Source organism: Dipteris shenzhenensis, chromosome 12 (genome assembly GCF_047967505.1).
Source record: "Dipteris shenzhenensis isolate YYH24624 ecotype China chromosome 12, Dip_SZ_1.0, whole genome shotgun sequence".
Taxonomy (NCBI): domain Eukaryota; kingdom Viridiplantae; phylum Streptophyta; class Polypodiopsida; order Gleicheniales; family Dipteridaceae; genus Dipteris; species Dipteris shenzhenensis.
The window spans coordinates 36,937,122-36,957,549 of record NC_141607.1 but is presented as its reverse complement, the minus strand read 5'-3'; the positions used below and the strand labels follow the sequence as shown (position 1 = coordinate 36,957,549).

Below are 20,428 nucleotides of genomic sequence, written 5' to 3'. Positions count from 1 at the left end.
CCGGCACCATCACAATAAAAATGAAGTTTAGAACAATACATTCTTGCTGTGGAAGCCAGGATTCAAGGCCCAGCACACAGTTCTTATCCATGTCACTCTATCTAGATTAGCATCAAATCATGGCATATGTTGGCAAAAAATGTCATAATTCTAGTAAGTTCTAGTAAGTAGAAAGGTAGAATATAACAAGTGAAGTGTTTAGTAAAGTGAGGGTAAGAGACATTAATCATAAAATGGAACCCTCCAGTTTCCATTTCAAAGTAAGTCATGCCCATAAACCTACAAGGTAAAATCTTAAAAGGGTCTCCAATTCTTACATTATCAGGGTCATTCCATTCATAAGTAGAAAGGATTATCCCACTAAGGGGTGTTATAATGAATTCAAAGCCAATGGAAATATGTCCTGACAAACCCCTGCATCATAAATACCACAATTTAAGCTTAATGCCTCCTTGACCTTGGGGCTAAAGTTAGGAGTCTCCAAATATATAGTCCAACTAAGAGTCCCAAATTCTAAAGTCCAAGCTCTTTAACTAAGGTTAAAATATGAAATCCAAAATGTTGAACTAATTTCAAGATCCCTCTCCATCAGTCAATATTTCCAAAACTTTTCTGTGATTGTAAAAAATGTATGCCATTAAATACATCCTTATCTATGGTCATCTCTGGCCATCTCAATAAGCAAGTACAAAATGCTTTAAGAGAGACTAGATAAACTTATCATTTAGTTGAAATGAGAAATAGTGATTCTAATAAAATTTCATGCCGTCTCAATACAATAAAACTACTATGGTAGATTAGTAGAGGGAGAAAATCTTTCTAGTATAATCAATACTAAGAGCTCATTTCCATTCAAAGGATCATAGAGTGCAAAATTGAAATCATGAAATTGTAAAGAAATCCTCTAGTTTTGATACAATTTCCCCCAAGTAATTCGTTATGTAGATGCAGGAAATGCCCATAGAAGGTCCCTCCTAGAATATACTTCAATATATAGGGGGTAATGATGCACATGGTTTCAAGCCAATTGTATAATATACTTCCAACGTCTTGTAAATCTAAAAGTGAACATTCCAAGATATCCTGAGGTGACCAAAGTGCGGGCTGAGCTACGTGATAACCAGAGATCCATACTGTTGTGTTAGTGCACAATATAGTGGCTCCTATGAAGCACTTAGATAGCCCCTCTATGCGCGTAGATAGCCCTTCCACAATATAGCTTGGGAAGAAATGACTGGAAAAATATTGTCATATGATGAAATGATGGGAAAATTTCCATCGTATGAGAAAATGGCAGACAACTCCATCATATATACTGAATGCTTCTGTAACCTAGATTATATCAAATTATTAGGAACGATGAGAGACAATCTATGAGTGTCTTGCAATCTACAAATACATCAATGGAGTGGAGCTTCTCAATAAGCCTTTGTGATCACTCACCAAGCATTGCTATGTATTGGACTCAGTAGCTACACATACATTTGTAGGCAAGCAAAGATCGCTCTGAGTCATACGAGAGCGAGCAGTCCTGAGAATAGTTGGAGAAGGGCTACAGGGTGAGCCATAATGGGCTTCTAATAAGGGCTAATGTAGCTCGTGAAGCTAGCATCAATGAGAATAATCATCCAATACAAAACAATAGTGAACTTGTAGAAGGAAGGCTGCTCTTTCCTAAGAAGTAGTCCACCTAGCCACTTGTTTGGGCATTCTAGAGCTCGACAAGTTAGAATTGCTCAAAACAAATTCCAATCATGAGTTTTTCAAGTCCACAGTCCACATTAAAACCCACTGCAGCTTGGTGTAGGCTACTCTTCAGAAGGCGACATGGAGAATTTCATGTATGAGAGACATAGTGCTTCATCTAAAGGCGTGTTGCAATAACTACTACTTTGAAGGTCTCCAAGCAACAACGTTGAGACGGAATGCTAGAGCCCAAGGCCCAATAGATCATTGAAGTCCTAAAGTTGTATTGTTAGAGTTCACTAGACCAAAACAAATTCATGGTCTTCATTTTCATCCTAAAGTTGTATTGAAGCCCTAAAGTTCACAAGACCAAAATGAATTCGTGGTCATCATTTTCATCGTAGTTTCTAAGCTCCCAATCCATCTATTGGCTAACAAAAATGATGAGCAACAATAACCGCCTGGGGAGCTACCACCCTCATGATCATTATTTTTTGGAACGCTTATCTCTCATCCAATAATCGTCTAGGGAGCTACCACCCTCATCATTGGAAAGCTTATCTCTGAGCCTATTATAAAAAATTCAACTACTCTTATGCACAAATGCAATTCAAGATCGAGAGCTACCACATAATTGTCAGGTAAGCCTTGCATGGATTAATGTTCACAAGACCAAAACGAAGTCATGGTCTACTATCCAAATGTGATCGAAGCTATTCTACTAATCTATACGTGTTCATAGAAAAACATCATGCCAAATCATAGTGTACAACTCCTTGAAGACACACCACGATGTATGAGGGTGGCCTTGAGATAATCTCTGGTTCTTCATGATTGCCACTATGGGAGATCTAGTGCATAAGGTCTGAGAAGCTGGATACTAGAGATGATCTCAAGAATTTTTTCGTGTTGAGCACAAGTGAAGAAAGGTCCCAAAAACACTTTCTCAAGCAAGTAATAGAATTAAAATAGGCTAGAGTTGCACATTCTGGCTGTAGTTTGAGCTTCTACCTGGGGACTTCGTAGAGTCAATAAATTAAGGGCTTTGAGGTAGAATGCGTAAGCCAACAGTAGAGTCTATCCCCTATGCAAAATTAGATCAGCTTTTGGCAGCCAATGCTCACACCACACTAGAGTTTTCAAAGGTGTGACAACTCGCAAAGGAACCATGTAATAGACAATTGACAGTAGTAGTTTCACTATGAAAAGGAACTACTCACAATGAGCTTCATGATGCTACACTACGTAAGGTCACAAAGCATGTTATTTACAAAGGCAGTTGGGTTTCATAGAAAATTACAGTCGACCAAGGATTGAATCATCAGCCCATTCTTTGTTGAGGCGAATGAAGGCAGGGGTTCTTGGACTATGAAAGATAGTGCTCATTAACCTTTTCAAGCATTTGAATTTGCAACAGTGGGATTCAATGGTAGGGAAATGATAGAGTTGAGGTCCCTCCAGTGGGCTTCGCTTCATCACGCCATGCATCTTCTAGTAAAGAAATGAGAGATTCTAGGTCAAGGCTATTCAATCCCTATGTTGAGCTCTCTAATGGTGTCCTCCCTTGTGTTTTGAGCTCTTGAGTTGATTATCACCAAGTGGTACATAATAGAGATGTTCACTGAGGCTTCATCCAAGTACAAAGTCTTTAGTTGTGTGAGAGGGGAGGAGTAAATGTATCTGCCAAGCTTTTTGCACGCTTTCCATGGATATAACCGGATCATTAATGTGGTATCCTCCTCCATATCTCACAAAAATAAGGTGTCAAGTGGTCATATCTCGAGTCTTGAGAATGTGTCCACCCAAACTAGGGGAAGGGGGGAATATGTACTTGCCAATGTACTTAGTAAGCAATTAAGTGAGCGGTTGTAGTGGGATTATCATGTGGTCCAAGGGATGTCTCATATGGGAGACATGATATGGGGCAAAATCCATAGGGTCAAAGCATCGCCTCTCCTCCTTCATGATCTCCTCTCTTCTAATACACAAATTATAGTATATTACTATATATAAGTAAACGAGTGTGTCATTTACTTTATGAAAGAATCCAATATGATTTCCTACTTTCATTGTCCATCAGTATCTTGACACGCCTGAATCACACAAGCGTCCCCAAAGAGATGAGTGTGTGTGTGTGTGTTGTCATGGATAAATTTGACCAAAGTAAAAGGCATAAATATGTGTGTGTGCTTGTATGTGTGGCAATAATATAATAAAATATGGTGTGCATAAGGCCTAGGGTTGAGGTGGCAAGGCATGACCATGTGCCACCCTTCCATGTAAGAGGACCCATAAGGTGTGTTGTGCATAATCCATGGTAGTAATAATATAAAATGATAAGGTGGCATGGGTCCTCCATGCACCACCCCTCCACCTAAGCGGTCCCATGCCTGCATTTAGTGAGATATGGCCCAAGGACCATGGGAGAAGTAATATAAACTAGGTGGAGATGGATATTATATTGGATTATTCCCTCCATGTAGGATAGGCCCATGTGGGGGGGATGTAGAAAGTCCAAGAATGCAAGTTAAATAATGGGAAAGTAGGATGAGGTGGCAAGATTCCTTGTGCCAACCCTCCACTTGTCCTCCTAGATGTTTGAACGTATTATAAAATTGGGAAGAGACCAAGGGAGTATCTTAGACTTGGGATACGGGGGTTGATGTATGTGGAAAAATGAGGCAAAGTGTTGTCGCACACAATTAAGGTGTGTAACCGCCTAGCCCACATGGGACACTCTTCCACACACATCATGCATGTGGGAGGATGCATTTATTGGGAGAGACCCCCTCTCTTGGCTATAAAAGGAGGGGGCTATTTCTCGATGGAACACGCTCATTCTTGTAAAGCCACCTAGCTAGTACTTTGATTTCCCCCCCCCCCATCCTTCCTTTCAAATAAAGCATGACTCTCTTCCCTTGATGTCTCCATCTCTACATTCCACCTCCCATCATGTACATGCTCCTCTTCCCCCTCTCCCTTCCCCCCTTGTGGCATAGTCCCTCTCTCCACACCCACCCCTCTTACTCCTTTTTCCCCACCTATGTTTATTGCTTCTTCCCTCATGTTCCCTTTTCCTCTATGGCCCTCGAGCATCGCCATGCCTTGCGTCTAGCATCATGCCTCGAATTTTTTTCTAGTTAATAGAACTGGTGTGGCTACTGGGATTGAAATCTCCATGACTAGTAGTTTCTCTGTCTCTATAGTTGCAAAACTTCTCAGTTTCTGCACCTTTAGCCTGCGGTTCCTGTGCATCTTTTGGGTTCCTGTGCGTCTTCTGTGCGGTGCCACGCATTTTTTGGTTGACTGGGCCTACAAAATCGCGCCTGCACATCTGCAACACCCGCACGCTCCCCGGTTGCAGCTAGCGCATCTGCGCGTCGCGAACTGATCACGAATCACGACTGTTTTTTGAGTTCCTGCATCTTCTGGCCCATCTGCGTGTCGTGGACAGATCGCGACTATTTTCCTGGGTTCTTGTGTCTTCTGGCGCACCTGCGCATTGCGGACAAACTTTTCGGGCTCCTGCACGCGCCCCTATTCTCTTCCTCTTTCTCTTCTCCTCTCCTCTCCTCTCTTTTTATTAAGGAGTGGGAATTGAACCCAAGACCTCCCCATTCACAAAAAGAAGACTTACCAATGGGCCAACAAATAGGAAGTGATGAAAGTGTAAAGATATTGCTTATATGGTGAAATCTCATGAACTGTAACTCTCTAACCATAGGAGTTTTCTCTTGTTGTAAAAAGCAAAAGTACTTCATTTCATGTGCTCTATTCATATCTGATACTAGATCATAGATTCTGAACTTTTTCAAGCTCACTCCTTAGACGCATATGCCACACGAGGAGGGTGGATATTTATGTCACTTCTCGACGAGTTCAAGGATTTGGTGCTTGGTCCTCCGTTCATTACGGCTACCAATTGGCGAGATCTCTTTCTTGATCTTCATGTCGATCTTCAACAACTGATTGTACAATGCATTGTTCAAGGAGACAATGGGTGGGATGATACACCGTGGATGATTCAAGGTGAAGAATTAGTGATACACTGGGAGGACTTTGATTTCAATTCTACTCATTGTGCGGTGATCAAGGTGACATTCTTCGAAGGGTGGGATGCTCCCCAAGCTTGGGGGGAGATTTAGCGCATCTGCTTATTAATTCCTGTGGATAAGCTCGTCTAGAATGATTTCTTCTCAATCTCACTACAAAGGTTTCTAGGGCTCTCGGCTATGGTTGGTAATGTTTTGACCAAGGAATTCCTTTGTACCTAATCAACCTTTTGTGCCTCATTTTAAGCTTCAAGTTGTAATTCTTTTTGGTCTAAAGATAAACTATCAACAAAGGATTGCAAGTTTATTTGGTGATGAACGTCTTGCCCAAGTATTGAATTCTCCCCACCCTCTCCTTCTACCTATCTTGGACTACCGAGAACCTTGGGATGTCTGGATTTTAGTCTTGGTATGATGACATCTTGGCTCCTCCAATTTGACGGTGCATACAAACCTTCGACCAAGGCTGCTAGTGCGGGTGTAAAGCTCACTTCACCAGGGGGTGAGGTGTATTGTTATAGCAAGTCTGCACCAGCAAGTACTTGCAACCAAGCTGAGTACTCGGCACTCATTTTTGGGCTACAAAAGGTGCAAGAACATCGCATCAAGCAACTTGAGGTGCAAGGAGATTCTCAACTCGTGTGTGAACAAGTTAGTGGAAGGTGGAAGGTGCGGAGCGAAGGCTTGGTTCCACAACATCAACAAGCATTGGAACTTTGCCAACAACTTGAAGAGGTAAAAATTCAGCATATCCCTTGAGCTCAAAATATAGTTGTTGATTTCTTGGCACGTGAAGCTTGTACTTCAATCACGCATGAAGCGAGTGGAAGCACCGCCCCAACAAAGCCGCAAGCCACGAAGAAGGGTGATCATTTGTAAGGAATGCAAAGGTTGTGGTCATCATGAAACTAAGCGTTGGGCATATTTGATATGAGTTTACCGACTTCGGAAGATCATCAGAAAGGTCCTCAAGGACATTTCTCAAAAGAAGGATGCCAGACCACACACCCCTTGAAGAAATAGTATGGCAATTACAAGAACTGGAAGAAGTTGAAGGTGATGTGCAAGCACATTTGTCATGGCATTCTTTTTTGCCTTGATAAACAACCTCATGCAGTGCCGTGTCTCTAACCCTCGCTTGTAAACATGGATGTGATATCATGAGGCTTGGTCCTTTTAAGATTGTCTACGAGCTATTCTATGCTGAAGATTCTTCCCATGTAGTATTTCACAATACACCAGTCACACCCTACCCTACCTATGTGTGCTTTCTGGATGTATCTTCACCTGATTTTTAGTTCAAGGTGCCTCTTTCCATTGTTTGCCAATAGATAAGCCTCATTTCGACTCTTTTTTTTCCATTTTTCAAGCATGGCTGACATTCCCGTGTTCTGTGGATGGGTTGAAAAAAATCCAAATGAGTATCTTGTGGCCTTCAAGCGCCATTGTTTTTCTCTCAACTTTCTTACTGAAGATAGATGGCTATTGGTTCTTCCCACATTTCTAGAGGGTTTGGCTCAAGTGTGGTATGAGAAGTAGGCCGATGACGTTCACCAAAGCTGGCCAAGGTTGACAGCAGTGATGATTGAGTATTTCAACAAAGAAGAGGAGCTAGACAATGTGTACCTGCAGGTGGCAAACTTGAAGCAGTCAGAAGGTGAGATTGCGCGTCGATATGTGGATCGAGCGGCCATGCTCTTGGACCGTTTTATTGCCACGCAGGAGGACAATGCTGAATTTTGAGCTGGAATGACTCAGCATGTGCTAGGTAACCTTGTAGCAGGAGCAAGTGACGAATTCCACCCCAAGCTTAAATAGGAGAATCCAGAAACTATGGTGCTAGCACATGAGATTGCTCAAAAGTTTGATAAAGTTCAGTCTAAGCCCGCTTCAAAGAAGACAATTGTCCCTCCGCAACCCCCTCAATTCTTGCAACAACAACCTAGGGGGTCTAACTCAGGGGCATACCCCCACCCCTCATTAGGGATGTATCCACCGCCTCCACCTCAAATGTATGGTCCTCCCTTAGATGCTTACCCTCAACAAGGAGTATATCCTCAACATTTGCCTGGAAGATTTCCCCAGCCTCACCCACTAGCCCCCCCCTTCCTACTCCCCTGGCCCCTCCTGCTAAAGAACCTGCAGTCAATGACCTAGCCAAGGCCTTGAATGATCTTCGGCTTGAAATGGTGGGCATCAGAAATCAAGCTAATAGCCCTTCAACAGAACGTGCCAATGTTGTGTGCTATGCGTGCCACCAGAAGGTTCATTCTCGCATGAAATGTCCCAATATTCCAAGGGTGAATCTTCTGAGTGAATCAGGCACCGACGAGGATTCTGACGTAGAGATCCTTGACCTTGGGAAAAGAAGTCGTACCACCTCGGACCCCTCTCCAAACCGTGGACTAGGCGGGCCGCCCCAGGAAGAAGATGTCCTTCTCAGAGCCCTCAGATGCTGAGATGGTAGGCCCACCAACAGAGAAGACTAAAAGATCTCGTTGGAGTAAGTGGTCGCCCTTGAATTTTCCCATCGGCTCGGGGCAAGAGGACTATTTAGTCGTTCAAGACCTTGCTCATCGGTTTTTGAGCATCACGCTCCCTCAACTAATAGCATTAAGCCCTAAGGTGAGACGTGGGCTACAGCAAGGGCTCTCAACAAGGAGGAGCAAGAAAAAGGGAAAGGTACGAGAGGTCTCTTCTATCTCTGAAGAAATTGATCGGCACCCACATACAGTAGATGTCATCATAGATAATTGCTATGTCAAAAGTGTGTGTGTTGATGGGGGAGCTCCATGTAATATTATGGTGCCCCGAATCATGAAGAAATTGAATTTTAAATGCACAAGGTGTTTCTCTACTCGAATCAAGGTGGCAGATGGTCGATGGCTCACCACTCTAGGAGTCATTGAGGATTTGCCCATCACTGTCAATGGGTTGACCACCACCGTCAATTTCTATGTAGTGGACATCGAAGATACAGGCAGGAGTTACCCAGCCATACTCGGGAGACCATGGTTGAGAAAGAGTGATGCAGTCAGCTATTGGAAGATAGGACACATGTCTTTTGGTGCTTCTAAGGAGAAGATCCTGGTGCAACCAGGTGCCATTGAACCAGAAGAAGAAGAGGAGCAAGACAGTGATACTCTGTCATCGTTGGTGTCTAAATCAATGGAAGAATTAGACAGGGGGGAGGAATTCTCAGAGGAGGAAGTTTACATGATGGGGATGTCTCCGGCCCCACCACCTGCAGAAAAGATAACAGCTATTCCTCAACAGCTTGAATCTATGCTTTCCCCTGACCTCACTCCGAGTGAGAAAGATGAGTTCCTAGAACACAAGATAGAGCTACCACCACTTCTTCGCAACTAGCTACCACCACCTTTGCCATGTGACTGCCATAGAACACAAGATAGAGCTGAAGCCTGATGCGAAGCCTGTGGCTCTGAAGTATCAGAGATTAGGCCCCTACATACCGATGCTTTGTGCTCAAAGTTGCAGAAACTTGTAGAAGCTGGGTTTATTGTTCCGGTTCACAATACTGAATGGGTTTCACCAGTGGTAGTCACCCCAAAGAAAAACAACAAGTAGCGGGTCTGCATCGACTATAAGAAACTCAATGCAGCCACCAAGAGGGACCATCATCCTCTTCCCTTTCAAGACCTCATTCTTGAGAAGGTAAGTGGTCATGAGATGTATACTTTCTGTGATGGTTACTCTGGGTTTTATCAAATCAGAATTGCTGAGGAGGATGTGCTTAAAACCACATTTGCCACACCTTGGGGGACATTTGCATTCAAAGTAATGCCATTTGGCCTCACCAATGCTCCTGCTACCTTTCAAAGATTTATGCAGATGGTGTTTGCTCCTTATTTGGGGGTTTTCTTGGAGGTGTTTTTAGATGATTTTTGTATATTCTCGGCACGTAAGGAGCACGTCATGAAGGTTAGGTTGGCCTTCCAAAGGGTCAATGATGCAAATGGCAACCTCAACCCTGATAAATGCACCATTGGAGCCACTCAAGGGAGGTTACTGGGACATATTGTCTCATCCGAGGGTGTCAAGCCTGTTGACCCCGAGAAGGTAGAAGCTATCCTCAAGCTCTCCCCGCCAATAACCAAATGTCAAGTACACTCATTTGTCAATCTAGAAGGATACTATCGCCGCTTCATTGATCAATATGCTACTTTGACGCGACCCATGACTATGCTATTAAAAGATGGAGTTGATTTCTCTTGGGATGAGGATTGTGATCATGGGTTTGTACAAATCAAGAGTGCTCTGGCTTTAGAACCCATTCTATGCAATCCTAATTGATCAAAGACTTTCTATATCAATCCTGGGTTTGGTGAGCACACTCTGGCAGGTATTCTTCTCCAGCAAGGGGAGGATTGGTTCATGTATCCCGTTCGATTCACTTCTCGACAATTGCTCGAAACTGAACGATGCTACTTTGAGGCTGACAAGCATGCTTTGTCTTTGGTGTTCTGCATTGAGAAATTTAAGCATTATGTTGCTGGAAAGTCCTTCATTATAATCTGTAGCAATGGTCTTGCAAAGTAGGTTCTTCAATCACCAAATCCCATGGGCCGGTTGGCCAAATGGTTGGCAGTTTTACAAGAATATGATTTTTCTTTCAAAATTGTAAAAGGGGGTTGTTCCAACTTGAAGAATGCTTTGATTGATTTAGAGGAGTGCCTTGAGGTAACCCTTGTAGCGGCCATAGAAGTTGGGGATCCATGGTATGGTGGAATCTACAGGTTTCTGACCGCTTTCTCCTTTCCTCAGAAAGTACTAGCTATGAGAGAAAGAAAATCCGTAGAGATAGTAGGCGCTACACTCTCTTTGATGGGGTGTTATACCATCAAGGCCTGGATGGGGTACTAAGATGGGGCATTGATGCAAATGAAGTACCTAAGGTATTGAAGCATTATCATGATGGATTTTGTGGAGGCCACTATGCCGGTGACTATACCGCTAAGAAGATTTTACATGCTGGGTACTATTGGCCAACCTTGTTCAAGGATGTCACTATGTATTGCAAAACTTGTGAACCATGCCAATTCTTTGGTAGGAAGGATTTGCGTCCTGGGCAACATCACCCAGTGATGTCCATCCATCCGTTTCAGAAGTGGGGAATAGATTTTGTTGGGCCCCTACCCATGACTGCCCACAAAAAGAAGTATCTTTTGGTAGCCACTCAGTATGTCAGTAAGTGGGTTGAAGCTATCGCCCTCCCCACTACAAATGGTAAGGTAGTTTCAAATTTCATATTTGAACGTATGTGCACAAGGTTTGGGACACCCATGGAAATAGTATCTGACCATGGGAGTCCATTCTTAAATGAAGCAGTGGAGTTGCTCATGGATCACATGGGTATTGATCACTGCACTTCTAGCATCTATCATCCAGCGTCCATGGGACAAACGGAGCGGACCAATGGCCTCCTTTGTAAATCCATGGGAAAAATGGCCACAGGTAATAGGAGCCAGTGGGATCATAAGGTCACTGAAGCTGTGTGGGCTTACAACATCACTCATAAAACGTCTACAGGTCACACTCCTTTTGAGTTGGTGTACGGTACTGAGGCAGTTTTACCACTAGAGATAGAGATTCCATCCTTGAGATTGGCACGAGAACAGAGGATGACAGAAGATGAACATGTAGAGGCCAGGTTGGTACAACTTGAGAAGTTAGATGAAACCCGATGCCTTATACTACATCAAACAGAGATCCAAAAGAATCGAGAAAAGGCCCCCTTGGATGCTAAAATTCGCAAGGGATGGGAAAGACACTTTGCTAAGGGGGATGTTGTGCTATGCTTTGATAATAGATTGGACCGCCAAATGGATAAGAAGTTCCTGCCACTGTGGACTGGTCCATACAGTCATCAAGGAATGTAGCAATGGGTTTATACAAGTTCAGGAGCTGCATGAGCCATATGGCAAGAAGATGATCAACAAGCATTGTCTCAAGCCCTTCTTTGTGCGTGATGGTCCCAGGTATGGAAATGCTGTGCATTCCTTGCCTGGGGGGGAACTGTTATGGATAAATTTGACCAAAGTAAAAGGCATAAATATGTGTGTGTGCTGGTATGTGTGACAATAGTATGATAAAATATGGTGTGCATAAGGCCCAGGGTTGCGGTGGCAGGGCATGGCCATGTGCCACCCTTCCATGTAAGAGGACCCATAAGGTGTGTTGTACATAATCCATGGTAGTAATAATATAAAATGATAAGGTGGCATGGGTCCTCCATGCATCACCCCTCCACCTAGGCGGTCCCACGCCTGCATTTAGTGAGATATAGCCGAAGGACCATGGGAGAAGTAATATAAAATAGGTGGAGATGGATATTATATTGGATTATTCCCTCCATGTAGGATAGGCCCATGTGGGGGGGGGTGTAGAAAGTCCAAGAATGCAAGTTAAATAATGGGAAAGCAGGATGAGGTGCCAAGATTCCTTATTCCAACCCTCCACTTGTCCTCCTAGATGTTTGAACGTATTATAAAATTGGGAAGAGACCAAGGGAGTATCTTAGTCTTGGGATATGGGGGTTGATGTATGTGGAAAAATGAGGCAAAGGGTTGTCACACACAATTGACAGTGCGTAACCGCCTAGCCCACATGGGACACTCTTCCACACACACCATGCATGTGGGAGGATGCATTTATTAGGAGAGACCCTCTCTCTTGGCTATAAAAGGAGGGGGCTATTCCTCGATGGAACACGCTTACTAAGCCACCTAGCTAGTACTTTGGTTTCCCCCACCCATCCTTCCTTTCAAATAAAGCATGACTCTCTTCCCTTGATGTCTCCATCTCTACATTCCACCTCCCATCATGTGCATGCTCCTCTTCCCCCTCTCCCTTCCCCCCTTGTGGCATAGTCCCTCTCTTCATTCCCACCCCTCTTACTCCTTTTTCCCCATGTATGTTAGTTCTTCTTCCCTCATGTTTGTGAAGATAGTGGGAGAGAGGGAAGGAGTCTCACTTGCGGCTTTCTCACATACGCAATGGGGGAATACACACAAAGGTGGAGGCTGAAAACAATTTTCCTCTTCTTAGTTGTGTAAGCCAAAAGAACTCAAGTACAAAGAAATAGAAGAACCCTATATGTGGGTCTCAAACCAAACTCAACTAACTAAGGTGGCATACTAACTGAGCCACAAACTAGTGTAGATAAGGATAGCTGTCATCCAGCTATTATTCATGGGCGGTGTACCAACCGCATCTGCAGCTAACAAATCAGTGACATAAATGCACAACGGTCACCCTGGCATATCGTGAGTGGAGCTCGATATCTCAACACTCCCCCTTGAGCTCAATCCCAATTCCTGCACACCAAGCAGGTCTCTGAACTTGCGCAGCTTCTCTACGCCCAATGCTTTCGTGAATATGTTAGCTACCTGATCCTCTATGCTGACATAAACTAGATCAATAAGACCTAATAAAACCTTCTCTCGCACATAGTGATAATGCACCTCAATGTGCTTTGTTCTAGCATGAAAGACTATGTTATTTGCCAAGTGTATACTGCTCATGTTGTCACAATAAATGACAACTGGCCCATCTGTAGACTGATGCATATCATAAAGTAGCTTATGCAACCAAGCTACCTCACATGCAGCCAGTGCTGCACCCGTGTACTCAGCCTCTGTTCTCGACAAGGCAACTGTAGGCTGTTTCTTGCTGCTCCAAGTGACTGTAGCACTCCCAAAAGAGAACACATATCCACTTGTAGATCGTCTATCAGAAATACTACCAGCCCAATCAGCATCATTGTATCCATGCAACTGTATCTGAACCCCAGCCTCATAAAATAGTCCATACTGCAATGTGGACTTCACATACCTGAGTATGCGTCTAGCCGCATCCAAATGCAGTTTCCTTGGAGCCTGCATAAACTGACTTACCAATCCAACAGCATAGCTCAGATCTGGCCTGGTAATAGTCATATAAATCAAACTTCCTACTATGCGTCTGTACATAGTAGGGTCTTCCAAAAGCTCACCTGCATCTGTGCTCAGCTTCACATTCTGCTCCAAAGGAACTGAAATAGGCTTACAGCCTGTCATCCCATATTTGGACAGCATGTCCAATCCATACTGCCTCTGCAAGAGGTGTATCCCACTTGGTGATCTAATCACCTCAATGCCCAAGAAATAATGCAGCTCTCCCAAATCCTTCATCTCAAACTTCTGCCTCAATAGCATTTTCACATGAAGGATATCTTCATCACTATCACCTACGATGATCAAATCATCAACATAAATGACAAGCAGCATAATACCTTTCTCTGTTTTTCTTAGATAGAGTGAGAAATCTGCCTTGGAAATCTGAAAGCCAATAATGACAAGATACTGTCCTATCTTGTCAGACCATGCTCTAGGTGCTTGCTTCAAGCCATACAAGGCTTTCTTCAACCTGCAAACAAACTCAGGATGAAGAGCATGAACATAACCTGGTGGCTGCTCCATAAAGACCTCTTCTTGCAAATCGCCATGCAAGAAGGCATTCTTTACATCCATCTGATGTAAAGACCATCCCTTTGATGCAGCCATAGCAATGGCTGCTCTTACGGTTGCCATCCTTGCAACCGAACTGAAAGTTTCTTCATAATCAATGCCATATGTCTGTGCATACCCCTTGACAACTAATCTTGCCTTGTATCTATTCATAGAACCATCTGCATTGTGCTTGATCTTATAAACCCACTTACAGCCAATTGCATTCTTGTCTTTAGGCAAAGGCACCAATTCCCATGTAGCATTTGCTTCCAAGGCATCCATTTCTTCATCCATGGCTTTCTCCCATTTTTCATTTCCCATGGCTTGCTCAAAAGAAGTGGGTTCTGGTTCCTGTATCACTTTGACCATATAATCATAGTGAATGGCTGTAAATCCATCATATTTCAGCCTATCCATAGGATACCTAACCCTGGTAGACCTGTGCAAAATAGGCTCACTTCCAAGTGCTCTCAAAACATCCTTGGTCTTCCTTACTCCAGGTGTAACAACAGAAGGAATACCCAACTCATCATCAATGCTCTGTTCTGAGCCACTGGATTCACCATCCACATAAGAGTGACCTCCATTCACATCAAACATGGGCTGATCTACCTTCTCTTTTCCTTTTCGTGATACATGCATACCACTATCTGCATTGCTTTGAGGAGATTCTCCTGATCTCAATCTACCTGTCCATGGCGAAGTATGTGAACCACTGCTAGAGGACACTGTAGGTCCACTAATATTTTGTGACTGTTGCATTGAATTCTGTGCAGCATTACCATTTTGTGCATCTACATCAATCATCACATTTATTGGTTTATACCAGCTGCTCATCTCATCAAAAACAACATCTCTGCTCACTGTGAACTTACGTGTAGAAGGGTTATAGCATCTATACCCTTTCGGCTGCAGAAGATGCACCCCCATTTCTCTGCTCTTCAAAAATTAGAAGAGCAAACAACTCTTCAAAATCAGGAAATTTTTCACGGACGGCAACGGATGTCCGGAACTGTGCATAATCCTTTCCTACACCATTCAAGGTCACAGAAACTAGATCATCGTCTTCCACTGGCGACCCAATGGAAGCAAGTGCATCTGCAATTTTCTTCACCTTCATGTGATAGTCATTGATGCTCAAATTTTCTCTCTGCACATTATGCAACTCCTGTTTGAGCTGCATTTTCCTGGCTTGCGTATTTGTGCTGTACATTTTTGCCAAAGTATCCCATGCCTCCTTTGGCGTACTTGCATCCTGAATATGCACAATCATAGAATCCGAAATGCTGATAGACAGCCAGTATATAACTTTTCTGGCTCTCTCATGCCATCCTTTAAATGCTTGCATTTCTTGTTGATTGGGAACATTAGGAAGAACTGGTTCTTCTTCATTTTCTCTAATGAACTCCCAATAGCCTTTTCCCATAAGGAAATTCGTCATTCTAAACTTCCGTGCCTGGAAGTTGTTCTTGTCAAGCTTTTCAGTGACAATCTGTGAAAGAGAATCAGACGCCATTACAGAACACTGCAAAATATTCTGTCACTGCAAAAAACACAGCTTTTACCTCACATGGGCAGATCTGCAAAACTGACAAAAGTGGTATATTTGACCACACAGTCACTTCTTAGTGACAATTTTGCATCAACAGGCAACAAGGATGATTCTGCAACTCCCAATATCTCTGCACACAGGCATATGATGCAAATTCTGCGACAACTTTTCACTGACCAGCCGAGCAGTGGTCGCATAGCAAAAACAGGGCCTTTTTCTGAGTGCCTGCGAAGAACTTCCACCTTCAAAACGAGCCCCGAAACGGCCTCGAATCAAAAAAATAAAGTCACTAAGGACATCGCCCACTCCCGCAGCATATACTGCCCTCTAGCCACACCGCGAAGGGCGTCTCAATCTGAGACAGTGCACTCTTGCACTTCTGGCTGTGCTACCTGCAGAGATTTGCTCCCAAACTCGAAATAGGAAAGCAACACTGGTCCTCTTACCAAGACACCATGAACTTGGTTTGCTTTCTTGAGCTCCTTACCACGAACAAGGCTCTGATACCATGTGAAGATAGTGGGAGAGAGGGAAGGAGTCTCACTTGCAGCTTTCTCACATACGCAATGGGGGAATACACACAAAGGTGGAGGCTGAAAACAATTTTCTCTTCTTAGTTGTGTAAGCCAAAAGAACTCAAGTACAAAGAAATAGAAGAACCCTATATGTGGGTCTCAAACCAAACTCAACTAACTAAGGTGGCATACTAACTGAGCCACAAACTAGTGTAGATAAGGATAGCTGTCATCCAGCTATTATTCGTGGGCAGTGTACCAACCGCATCTGCAGCTAACAAATCGGTGACATAAATGCACAACGGTCACCCTGGCATATCGCGAGTTGGAGCTCGATATCTCAACAACGTTCCCTTTTCCTCTATGGCCCTTGAGCGTCGCCATGCCTTGCGTCTAGCATCATGCCTCGAATTCTTTTTTAGTTAATTCTGAAAATTAGCAAGAGATGACCTTTTTTGCATAATATCATCATGGATGTTATAACTTAATGGCTATCATGCTAGTGTAAGGAATCAATCAAATTGTATTCTTAACAAAGTGTTTTTCTTGTAGTTTAGGGGTGTGGCCAAAAGTGAGTTCATTGTATTCTAATCGATCCATCTATAATAAGATGCATGTATTTCTATTGATGTGCAATAGCTTGCTCTTCCATGTTTTTGGGTGTAGCAAGCCCATGATTATATTTATGCTTTCTTATGGTCATTTCCTTCTTAGGCTGACACCCACAGTTGCAAATTTTAAGTCATCACAATCAATACATTTTGACATATATATTGCCTCTTCGGTATTTTCATTTAGCTTTTTTTTGGGCACCACAAGCACTATCTTCAACAACTCCAGTCGCCTCCAAGAAGCCAGTCCTTGGATTCGGGACATTCGGCATACAAACTCCTTGGATTCTGGACTTTCTGCGTATAAACTCAGTTCAAGCTCTGCAACCACGAACCAATCCATTGAGCGAGAAGCAAAATGGCAACTTAGGAAACAGCAGGCATATCCTGACCACAAGCAAAATCAAGAGAACTCTGCCGGAATTATTCCAGCACCATGACCAGCACTATAACCACGCGCAGCCAGAAATGCCGAAATATTCGAATAAGTTGATCCGCATTCGTGGATAGAGTCCGAGGCTCCGAGGGATTTGCTCGGACGAGATTCTGCTGGCGAGGTCTTTTCTTTACTGGCTATATCCTTTTCTAAGAGCTTCCAAGAACGATGGGAGATCTGACTCCTCAACTCCTGTAGCAGCATGAATACCCTCTGTCAACCTCTCTATCACTAGATCCACAGCACAGTCGTGCATGCACAGCGCTGGCCCAAGATACTCCTCTTTCTTTGGGCCTCGGACTCCAATGTGGACCAGTTCTTGTTCCACGAATGTCTCGTATGATGGATCGACTTTTTCGAATATTTCGGCATTTCTGGCCGCTCGTGGTTAGAGAGTCTGCTGGTCATAATGCTGGTAATAATTCCGGCAGAGTTCTCTTGATTTTGCTTGTGGTCAGGATATGCCTGCTGTTTCCTAAGTTGCCATTTTGGTTCTCGCTCAATGGGTTGCAGAGCTTGAACCGAGTTTATATGCCGAAAGTCCAGAATCCAAGGAGTTTGTATGCCGAATGTCCAGAATCCATGCCAACCATACTAATTCGAAGATGCAGTTCCTTTCCGGTTTCCAGAGCTGCTGCGTCACCACATGCTTTCAGGATGGCGACAAAGGTAACATTGTCGCCATCCTGAAAGCATCCTAAAATAAAATTCAAAATGGACGTCTCGTCTTTCTTAACAAACAAATCATTGTCTTCAATTTAACTTAGCAATCAGCCAAAGCGTACTTTTCATGTCTTTCGAAGTGAAGACATGGCATGTCATGGCTTTTTTTAGTTTATCACAGATGAAAACCCAAGCCTAAAGCTCTCTTTGTTACATGAAAACAAATCTGCGCAAGACGAATGCATATCGTTTAGATGAGGTTGCTGATGCCAAGGAAGATAAGTTGAGGTGAATGCATAAAGCCAAAGAAAATGTATCCCATCCGAGGCCTCGAATGGAATATTAGCTGATGCAGGAAAAATTTCCAAATCAATGTCAACACAATCGCAAAGCAGGAAAATGAGGCGCAGACAGAGAGAGAGAGAGAGAGAGAAGGGCAGAGCACAGAGTGTTGGAAGGGACACACAGAGGGCTAAGCACTGGCTTAAACCACATGTCGGCATATTCATAGTAAATGAAATCATCGCATATGTCTCGAGTCCAATTTCAAATAATTTATTCAGCTTTAGGAGAATCCATGGTTTACATCTTTAGATAATAAAATCCAAGAGAAACAGGAGTCTCGAAACCAACCATACTAATTTGAAGATGCAGTTCCTTTCCGGTTGCCAGAGCAGCTGTGTAACCACATGCTTTCAGGATGGCGACAAAGGTAACATTGTTTGGTGACAGACCCTGCTCTTGCATTTGGGCATAAAGTCTGAAAGCCTCTTCACTGGCTTCTTGGTCAGCGTACCCCAAAATCATGTTAGTCCATGAAACGACATTACGGTGAGGCAAATCATGAAAGACACGCAGTGCAACCTCCATGCTCCCACATTTTGCATACATATTCACCAAGGTGTTTCCAATGAATAAATCTGACTCAAAACCACTGTGTATTGCTTAAGAGTGGATGGCTCTACCGTTCATGGGGCATCCTAGTTTTGCAGTAGCCTTGCAGAAGGCTACTGCAAGCCTTCAATGCTCCAACAAAGGTTCGATCTTCGGGTTGGTAGGCTCCCTCCTGCATCTGAGGATCATGGTATTCCATGTAACCACATTACGACGAGGCAAAGCCGCAAAGACAAAATGTGCGTCTTCCATGCTCCCGCATTTCACGTACATAATATGCTGGTGCCCAGATGTGGGAGCATCACGATAAGATCCAGGTAATGAGAAAAACTGCTCGAACATAGAGCGGCCAGGACTGAGCTGGTTGAATGGTGCACACCATTGGTGATATTTATGGTACTTGCGAGCCTTCAAATGATGTAGACATTGATTGGGCAGAAAGATGAAGTGACGGAATCAAAAGGTCCTTTCTCCCAAGCAAATGCCGCCGTCTGTGGGAATCGAACCCACGACCACGTGGTTAAAAGCCACGCGCTCTACCGGCTGAGCTAAGACGGCCGTGTCTATAAGTACCTAGTTTAACTATTTATCATTAAATTTACTTTGATGAGACAACAGCAATAACATCGAGAGGCAGAACTCGGCCTTTACTCAAGGCAATACTGCTTGGATTTTTTGGCGATTGACGGACTTGTTCTAATTGTAGATGCCACGGATTACAAATTCTTCGAAATTTTTTGCAATCAACTCCTCCCCCATAGAGCATCTGAGAAGTTCATCAACTCCTCTTAGCCTTGTTCATGCATCAATATATCCAAAAATATTAATACGTCTCCCACTTCTTTTCATAGTAGGTTCTCATTTCGCATGAGATAATGTGGAACGGGTTGCGTAGCTAGTTTTGTATTTACACAAAAGTAATTAAGATATTAGTCGAGTGCAAACATCTTCTGTATGTAGTACCTGTCATTCTTCTCAGTGTTATTTAAGCGCCGATTCGAGTATCTTGAATATACCTATGATGTCCCATCTATATGATATTTGTCAAGCATTGCCGGTTGTTTGCAAGCATGTATTGCAAGCTTCGTCTGATGCTCCAAATCCTTCTTCGTTTAGAACAGTAGCACTTACACCATTTACATCAAGCTCATACAATGACTTTTGACATGAATCAAATTATGAAAGTTGAAGCATCTAGATCCGTCCTCTCAATATGGATGCAGAAAAGGACTTTTCAATGTCCACGGGGGAGATGCTTTGGTTTGTGCAAAAACCCTTTGCCATATATGTTTTTAATTGCTTCCAGCCAATATATATTTCCCTTCATCTATTACCAAATTATTACTTCTGTGTAATCATTGCTTCACTTCCTTCTCAAAACAAGCATAAAACATTCACATCACTTGGAAAGCCGTCTTAATGAGTTCCAGATTGCCCCTTTTGCTATTGTTCGTGCCACGGTAATGGGGTTCGTCTGGAAACTCAGAAATCGCATGGTTTTTCAGCATC

The 20,428-nt window shown here is 43.3% G+C and overlaps 1 non-coding gene across 1 annotated transcript; it reads right to left on the bottom strand.

Moving 5' to 3' along the window:
* Positions 1-19,404: 19,404 nt before the first annotated feature.
* Positions 19,405-19,477, bottom strand: TRNAK-UUU (transfer RNA lysine (anticodon UUU)). The gene has a single exon. It is a non-coding gene; the product is annotated as a tRNA-Lys (tRNA).
* Between the last annotated feature and the right edge of the window lie 951 nt (positions 19,478-20,428).